The 9773-nt window shown below is 43.8% G+C and overlaps 2 pseudogenes; both read right to left on the reverse strand.

The window, feature by feature from the left end:
• Positions 1-386: 386 nt before the first annotated feature.
• Positions 387-505, reverse strand: LOC146076113 (5S ribosomal RNA; annotated as a pseudogene).
• Positions 506-8122: 7617 nt separating this feature from the next.
• LOC146076114 (5S ribosomal RNA) lies at positions 8123-8241 on the reverse strand (annotated as a pseudogene).
• Between the last annotated feature and the right edge of the window lie 1532 nt (positions 8242-9773).

Genomic DNA, 9773 nt, shown 5'->3' on the forward strand with positions numbered 1-9773 from the left:
TGGCATAGAATAAAACGTAACTTTTAATATTAAGCTTTCTATTAAAATAAGTTGTTATGTATACTTTAGTCGACACACCTTGTGCACATCTTTTGGAGTTCAACATAGATGAGGAACTCCCACCAATATTGAGGTAAATTCCTAGCGAAAGTTACAACAAGAGCGAAAATGTTTTTTAATTATCGTTTGCCAAGCAATTTTTATATAATATATTTCGGGCAGGCGAAATAAGACACTGGTCACTGCCCACCACCAATACGTTATCCCCTACAGTGTCGACTTGGGTGGGTATAACGTGCTGAATGCAGAGAGGAAAAGATAAGGGAGGGGTCAAAGAGATTGTGGCTACACCCCAACGGTACCGACAGGCGTACTGTTCCAGTAGTTAAATACAGCACTGGATATTCCCTGTAGGTCTCCCATACAGGTACTAATCCAGCCTATCACTGCTTAGCTACTGTGTTCGGATGGGTTACAGGCGGTCCAGTGAAGTATGGCTGTATAGCCCTAACTGGTTAATTCCGATGTCAATAAGGTGGATGAGCCAAAGTAATCTTCTGCTGTTCAGACAGTTCAGAGCAAAGCGTCCCTGTTACCATTGATGCATTGCAGGGGTGCTTGCACAGACTGGGTGAATGAGAGAGCCACGAAATAAAATAGTTTAATAGTTAACGGGGGTGCTAACAAACACCATCCTCATCTCTGCTGTCAACCATCATGCTAGCATCGGATGGCTTGATGAGAGTCAGAGGGTTGTGCGATAGCTACCTCTAAGATGAAAAAGACATGCAGGTGTGGGGATATATATCAAAAATATATATGGAGAGAGATTTCTTTGAAAAAATGATAGATGTACCCACGGTCCCTAGATGGGGAGAAGAGTTGTTCCTGGTGTCCGTGTATTTATTACTCTGAACACCAGAAGCACACCGTGGGATCCAAATATTGAATGGGATAGTAGGACTCCGAACAATTGTAATTCGGTCCTTATAATGGTATTCATGGCACTTATTGAGATGAGTACAGATTGAACATATGCGTATGGGTCTCCCAGGTGACCTTATTAGTTGTTAAGGGTGCAGCATGACATTTCGTTGAGGTACGTCTAAACCTGAGCAGATAATCACATAGATGGAGAAACAATCAAATAGTATACGTCAAAAATATCAGGTGATGTACACACCGGTAGAACCTATCACTCTCACTAGTTATCCTGTGCCAGTAGATACGTCCCAGAATGGGAGTATAGGGTTAAATAGCCTGAGCAAAATATCTACACAGATATATGTATGGTGAGAGCAGTAAAAAGGTCTATGTCCCAATAGCTGGGAGCATGCATTCGAATAGATCAACTGTCAATTAATATCCTGTGATAGTAAACGTGCCACACGCTGGGAGTGCAAGGTTAAGACTCTAAACGTTAATTAGAGTGAAGGATGTTAGTCTGTACAAATAAGCCTATAGATGAAACAGCAAATATGCATTTTAAGCCACAAATGACAAACATTAAGATTGAACACCCACTAAATTGGTTAAATGAGCGTTTGGAATTAGCGGTAAGTGTTACACGCTGTCAATATATAGCGTGCATATGCAGGCATGAATAGAGCATTGCTGTAACAAAATCAAATAAGCACACAGGTGAAACAGAAAATATGCATTTCAAGCCACAAATGAACCATATAAAGATTGATCACCCACTAGATTTAGTTAAGTGAGCGTTTAGAATTTGCGGTGAATGTACACGCCGTCAATATACAGTGTGTCTGTGCAGGCACTAATAGAGCATTGCAGGGGCAAGATCAAATGATTTACCCAGCTCCGTTCCCCGACTTGGTGTCTACCTAAGGGAGTGAGCGGCTGATGTCTGAGAATTGCGTGCTGTTGCGCCGGGTTGAAAAGGACGGAGAGACGGGTGGAAGGTAACTCCGTCTGTGTGCCTGCTCTCTGACGGCACTGGTGGGGGTGGTGGGGGCGTGACCACGTGTGTCCTGACACGTGTTTCGCGTTGAAGCTTGGTCACAGGGGTGTGTGAATGTGGGAGGGCTAGGAGGAATTACTTATAGTATAGATGGGCCAATGAAAAAGGAGGCGGGTCGGCCTCTTGTATCTGTCCTACAGATGCTATCAGGTAGTGGCATTGTGAGTGTTAGTGGCTGCGGGGTTGATAAAAGAGAAGAAAAGGAGGTACTGGTTTCCTAGCACGGCCACAATCTTATGGATCGTGTACCTTTAAGTTAAGGTACACGATCCATACGATGGACCCGATTTCCTTTGAAATCAGGTCCATTTTGCCGGCTAGGACACAATATCGGGGGCATCGCGTCGGTCGGGACCATTAACATTGGTCCCGACGCGACCGACGCGATGCCCCCGATATTTCCATAGGCTTCAATGTTAAAAAATATTTTAACATTGAAATCGTGTCGGGAAAGCTAAAATATCGGGGGGCATCGCGTCGGTCGGGACCATTAACATTGGTCCCGACGCGATGCCCCCGATTTTTCCATAGGCTTCAATGTTAAAATATTTTGAACATTGAAATCGTGAGAAAATGTCAAATGGGCCAATATGACCCATTTCACATTATTGATGTCCCCGTCGTCACCCCACGATAAACGCCAACCCGAAGCGTGGCGAGCGCGCGAGGGGCGGCGGTGCGCGTCCTCCGACCTTTTCATTCCCCTACTATCCACGTCGGCGTGGAGTTGAGAATAGAATAGTGTGGCGAGCGCAGCGAGCCTCCGAGCCCGAAGCGTGGCGAGCGCAGCGAGCCCCGCGAGGGGACGCGTATAACTTCACAGGTATTCGCGTGCGCTCGCCACGCTTCGGGCTCGGTGGCTCGCCACACTATTCTATTCTCAACTCCACGCCGACGTGGATAGTAGGGGAATGAAAAGGTCGGAGGACGCGCACCGCCGCCCCTCGCGGGCTCGCTGCGCTCGCCACGCTTCGGGTTGGCGTCTATCGTGGGGTGGGGTGTACGCCGTTAAATTTGGGGGGGTTGGGAATATTTTACATTGAATCCAATGTAAAATCGGGTCCCAGGGACCCGATTTACATTTCATTCAATAAAAAAATCGGGTCCAAAATCGGTCGGTCGCGTCGATCGCATCGCATGCGACCAAATCGCATGCAATGCGATCGACCCGATTTTTCCGACACGACCACCCCGATGTAAATCGGTGTGGCCGTGCTAGGAAACAAGTACCGAAAAGGATGACAATTCAAAAAAATCCAAAAATAAAATAAAATGGAAATAAATTAAAACCATAACAAATCTAAAGGAGGAGACATAATACCAGATTTGATGTAAAAAGGAGTGGGATCGTGGACTGTAACACGGCTGTATGTGGTAATATAAGTGCAAATGGGAAAGATAACCTGGGAGATACAACTACTGAAAGATTGGCAGGTAAATAAGATTAAATATATTATGGGATCTGAAAAAGAGACACAAGGTCATGTAGTTGGATGCAACATAGGGTAAGCAGGTGCTACTGTGGTAGGCTGGGTAGGTTCTAACATAATGGGCATAAGACTGGAGTATAGATCCAATAAATGTCAGGATATAACAGTGGAATGCGGAGGGAGTGCTTGAGGATACAAGCATTAATAATGTAGTAATATGAAGGTGGGTAATAAAGGAGTTGTCGTAAATGAGAGGTCAGTGAGAGAGTACATTGGGCAAAGTGGCGCTGCGGTAATCAGCGCTGGCGAGGCAGTAAACGCTGTAGCGTTATAATGAATGAAATTTTTGGTTATTTAGTTGTTATATTTTAATTTTTAAAATTTATTATTAAATTTTTTTACTTTTTTACTTTAAAATTATTATAATGTTTTTTAGAGAAAGAGAAGCCTGTGGGTAAGATCAGCTGAATAGTATCGGGTGGAGATAGAGGGGTAGAGGTGGAATAAGGAGGATATATAGAGAGGTATATCTTCAACAATTGAGATTTTAGTATAAGCATGAAAATAGGGGTAGAATGGGTGTGAGAGATCTGGGATAGGTGGGGTAACACTGTGGTGAAACCGGCATATATACCCCCCAGAGGGACTCTATGGTACGAGGTCTGCAGAGTAGGGAGAGGCATCTGCTGGATAATGGGGAGGGGGTGGTATAATTAATTAATTAGATTAGCCCAATGGGACAAAGATAAATACCAAGATGATGAAGAAAGCAAGTAACAATATGGAATAAAAAAAGGGGGGAATTATCCAGCTGATGTGAAGTGCTCATAAAAAGGCACTGTATTTGATGTCCTCATTGAGGCCTTTTGGAGCAAGTGACCCTAGCTGAAAAATCCACCAGCTTTCCCTACGGAGGAGTGCCTGATTAATGTCTCCTCCTCTTCTACCCAGATGTACTTGTTCGAGACTAGAAAATTTCAGGTCCTCCGTGTTTGAGGCATGTATCCTTAGGAAATGACTTGCAATTGAAGTAAGGGTTTTGAAGTTGTCTTTGTCCCTAGAGGCATTGCGAATGTTGCCTATGTGCTCCAAGATCCTCTGTTTTAGAGGTCGGGACGTCATCCCTACGTACCTAGCCTGACATGGGCAGGTGATGCAGTATATGATGTTCTGGCATCTGCAGTTATAAAAACCTCTGATCCTGATGTCATCGCCATATTTATCTCTGATTATCTGCGTGTTGGTGATGTGCTTATATGCTTTGCAGTTGCCGCATGGGTAACTACCAACTGTTGTGGGCTGTGTGGTACGTTTTGCCACATAATGGCTGCGGACCAGGTTGTCCTTGAGATTGGATGCTCTTCGCCAGCTCATGTCAGGTTTCGGATTTAATTTGGTGGCCAGGTCCTCATCTGTTAGTAGTATATGCCAGTGTTTCTGAATCGAATCTCTGACCTCCTTCCATTTGTTACAGAAATCGCCGACTATTCTGATGACTGGTGGGGTATCCTCCTGTGGCTTAGTGTTAAATAGGATCTCATCCCTGGTTTTCTGTTGGATAGCCTTCATGGATTTCTTGATCAGCCTCTTTGAGTAGCCCCTTTCTTGTAACCTGTTAGTGAGATCTTGGCACAGTGTGTTGTATGTGGTGTCATCAGAGCAATTGCGTCTCAGTCTGAGGAATTCTCCTTTTGGTAGATTGGTAATGGTTGGAGGGAAGTGGGAACTGCTCCTATGTAGAAGACTATTGGTAGAGGTAGTCTTCCTGTATAATTCCGTGGATAGGGCATTATTGACACCTTGATATATACGGAGATCAAGAAAAGTGATACTGTCCGGGCTCCATTCGTAAGTAAACTTGAGATTTAAGGTATTCACGTTCAATCTTTGAATGAAGTTGGTGAGATGTTCCGGTGATCCCTTCCAAATAATCAATATATCATCTATATATCGCATCCACATATGAACACAGTCGATATAGATGTCATCTTGGAGAACAACTTCTTTTTCCCATGGATATAGTAATGATGTTCAAAGACAAAATAGTTTTTATGTAATACAAAATCCAGAAGGACCAAGAGGAAGTCATGAAAGGGGGTGATGCCTTCTATTTCCAGAAAGTAGCGTACAGCCGCAATACCAAGGTCATGCCTGATGCAGTTATAGAGGGATTCTACATCCAAAGACACAAGGAGATGGTCATCGTCTAGATAGATATTATTCAATTTTTTCAAGACTTCCGTTGTGTCCTTGGTATATGAGGGCAGGGTCATAACATGATGGCGAAGATGGACGTCCAAAAAGATACAGGCATTTTCTATGAGCGACCCGTTGCCGGAGACAATTGGTCTACCCGGAGGTGATTGTAGATTCTTGTGCACCTTGGGAAGGAGATAAAAGGTGGCTACTCTTGGATTGAGGTTCAACAAGAAATGATGTTCAGGTTTGGTGATAGTACCGTCTAATAGAGCCCTGTCTATTATTCTTTCAAAGGCAATTTTGAAATTGGAGGTAGGGTCGAATAGAGTCTTGGCATAACAGGATTTGTCGTCCAATTGTGAATGGACTTCTTTGAGGTACATATTCGTAGGCCATAGAACGATATTACCCCCCTTTTCCGATGGTTTAATGACGATGTCTTGCCATTCTTTGATCTCTTTGATTGCTGCTATTTCTGTTTTGGTAAGGTTGCCCTTTGCTCTGTATTTTTTGTTTTTGCGATGTAATTCATCAAACTCCTTGGAAACCAGGTTTACAAAGACTTTGACTTCAGGGCATATTGTATCCTGGGGGAAAAAGGTTGATTTTTTTCTTGCAGATTGTTCTGCTGTTTGAAGCATCGGTTACTGTTCCTTGCAATCCTTCCAGATCATCAATGGCCTGTAATTCTTGTGGTGTCCAGTTCATTGGGACGTCAGGGGTATCTGTTTTATGACGGGCATGAAATTTGGCTAGAAGAAGTTTCCTACCAAAAAGGTTTAGACTGGTTTCCCACTGAAATCTATCAAATGTTTTTGTTGGTGAGAATGACAGACCTTTTTCCAAAACTCTGGTCTGTTCCATGGTAAGAGAATGGTCAGATAGGTTGATAATTTGTAACTTGGTTACTGATGAGTTTATCGAGGGCGATTCCTTTGGGATTGCCGACTCGGCTGCCGTGGCTCCCATCTTGTCCAATCTCGTCTTCCTTTTCTTCCTGCTTCGTCTGGTCTTCCTCTTCCCCGATATTGCCCTCTGCCTCTTCCAAAATCTAAAAAATCATTCCCTCTGACATTGGTGTCATCAGTGTGGGTACTATCATCCGTGCTAGAATAATCTGATTCAGAGATTGATTGTGTGCCTCGCTGGTCCTGATTGTACGTCGGTCTATAAGATCTCTGTGGTCTCGTCCAATTGAAAATTTTGCCGGTTGCAAAGTCGTGTTGATCTCTCATGAATTTATTCCGTTTGCGTTCGGTGATAACGTGTTCGTAGGTCTCCAGGTCTTTTTTGATTTTTTCAAAGGTACTCTGAAAAAGAGGGTCGCTTTCCCACTTTTCCAATTTCTTTCCAAGAGTGTCTATCTTTTGGGTGCACTCCTCAAGAATCAGGTGATTGTGACGTACTAATATGGTCATCAATTCTTTTGAGCATTTGAGCAGACTGGTTTCCCATTCTTTTTTCAGGGCCTCAGTCTGGAGTTCAAAAGCTGGGAAAGTCTTGGGTCTCAAACCTCTCGGGGTGATCTTTTGTTTACAATAGTTTTCAAGACTTGATAGGTCCCAACTGGATCGTATTTGTTTCTGGAGTGTCTTTTTCAGATTAGACAGATCCTCATCCCAAATAGGTTCAGTATTGGTAGATGATAATTGTTGCTAATTTTATGTTTGTAGATTAATTCATTACGAAGGTTAAAGGCAGCCATTAAGACAGCGGTCACAATATAAATGTTGTCACCCGAAGGTGAGGACCAATAGTGTATTACCTCCTAGTATTTTTAAGGACTGGGTGAAGCTTAAAGAGTATAAATGAGATGAGCCGTGCTCAACCAAGAAACTGAGAAAGGTCTCAGTGAGTATCTTAGATTGAGATAGGGGGTGGGTTGGCACAGGCTTTGGAAGAATTATTTGGTGTAATCTAAGTGGTAATAATTGTTGTAAACCAACATGCGATAAGGCCGTTCAGGTAAAAACCCTGATTGGCAATTACTGGTTGGTGGTGCTCCCAAATAAAGTTCAGTGTATATACTGAGAGGGGGGTAGTCTAAAAGAGAGACTGAAGAAGAACCAAAAGGTTTTTGGGGCACGCTTTGTATACTATTTAATGAAGTTTAATCAATGTAAAGATGGCATAGAATAAAACGTAACTTTTAATATTAAGCTTTCTATTAAAATAAGTTGTTATGTATACTTTAGTCGACACACCTTGTGCACATCTTTTGGAGTTCAACATAGATGAGGAACTCCCACCAATATTGAGGTAAATTCCTAGCGAAAGTTACAACAAGAGCGAAAATGTTTTTTAATTATCGTTTGCCAAGCAATTTTTATATAATATATTTCGGGCAGGCGAAATAAGACACTGGTCACTGCCCACCACCAATACGTTATCCCCTACAGTGTCGACTTGGGTGGGTATAACATGCTGAATGCAGAGAGGAAAAGATAAGGGAGGGGTCAAAGAGATTGTGGCTACACCCCAACGGTACCGACAGGCGTACTGTTCCAGTAGTTAAATACAGCACTGGATATTCCCTGTAGGTCTCCCATACAGGTACTAATCCAGCCTATCACTGCTTAGCTACTGTGTTCGGATGGGTTACAGGCGGTCCAGTGAAGTATGGCTGTATAGCCCTAACTGGTTAATTCCGATGTCAATAAGGTGGATGAGCCAAAGTAAGCTTCTGCTGTTCAGACAGTTCAGAGCAAAGCGTCCCTGTTACCATTGATGCATTGCAGGGGTGCTTGCACAGACTGGGTGAATGAGAGAGCCACGAAATAAAATAGTTTAATAGTTAACGGGGGTGCTACAAACACCATCCTCATCTCTGCTGTCAACCATCATGCTAGCATCGGATGGCTTGATGAGAGTCAGAGGGTTGTGCGATAGCTACCTCTAAGATGAAAAAGACATGCAGGTGTGGGGATATATATATCAAAAAAATATATATGGAGAGAGATTTCTTTGAAAAAATGATAGATGTACCCACGGTCCCTAGATGGGGAGAATGCTGCCTCTCCCCTCTGCTCCATCTCCCCACACAGCACAGCAGCAACATATAATTAATAACTCACCCAGACACGACTGAGATGCTGGTCTCCACTCTGCTCTTCTGGGCACCCACAGCCACCTCAGGCTCAGACCGTCGCTGATGTCAATCTGCCGCAGGGCAGATTTAGTGTAAGAAGCCCAAACTTGTCTTCTGCACACGGCGCACCGTCCGCTGTCGCTCCTCTCCTGCACTGCACAGAAGCTCAGAAGAACACGTGTGCAGGGGGGAAGCAGCCAATCCTTGACAACAACAAGGGAGGCAGGGCAGGGCTTATAGACTGACTGCCAGACCAGCCCTGCTGAGCCAAGAAGAGCAGAGCCAGGCAGCAGCGCAGCCATTATATTATTAATCATGGGCAGGCTGCGACAGACAAAACAACAGGCGCCATGATTGAATGGGATTTATTGGGATTGCGATTGTAAAATTCAGTGGTGGAATTCAGCAGGCCAGCAAACGGTTCTGCAGAACCGATAGAACATTAGGTATTAGTTCTGTAGAACCGGTGCGAACCGGCTGAATCCCACCACTGTAAGTAACCATTCTTGCTGTGATTACCTGGTATGCTGTGTACCTGCTACAAAAATAAAGACCACAACTTCATGGGTTCCAGTGTACGTGCTTCCTTGTCACAATAGGTACACAAAGTGGCCAGAGGTTGCCTGACAGGAAGCCAGCGTGTGGGAGTGGGAACCTGACAATTTCTTAGGCCTTATAATAGAGGATCTTTGATGTCTGCGCTGGCATCGTTCTGCCCATCTCAGTCGCAGATTAGTGGAAGCCTCAGACCTACCTCTCATTGTCACAGACAGCAAAGTCCTTTCAATGCATCAGGAATAGCATATGGATTTGTGAGTGGATAGCGATCTGTGATAGTGTTGCAATACATTCGCTAATGGACACAAGGGGTGACATTTACTGGGATGAAGTATTTGGACTTTGGAAAATTTATGTAAAAAAAAAAATGTGTACGTTTTCCCAAAATCTCCAACTTAATAGGATGCGAATTGCAGTGAAAATTGCACATTCTGACCTGTAGAAATTTTGTCACACTTCAATTCGCATCCAGATGTTTTCCCATTATAAAGTATACTGGGGTGCGAATATTGGAAAA

The sequence above is a fragment of the Crinia signifera genome, chromosome 4 (genome assembly GCF_055691185.1).
Source record: "Crinia signifera chromosome 4, ASM5569118v1, whole genome shotgun sequence".
NCBI lineage: Eukaryota > Metazoa > Chordata > Amphibia > Anura > Myobatrachidae > Crinia > Crinia signifera.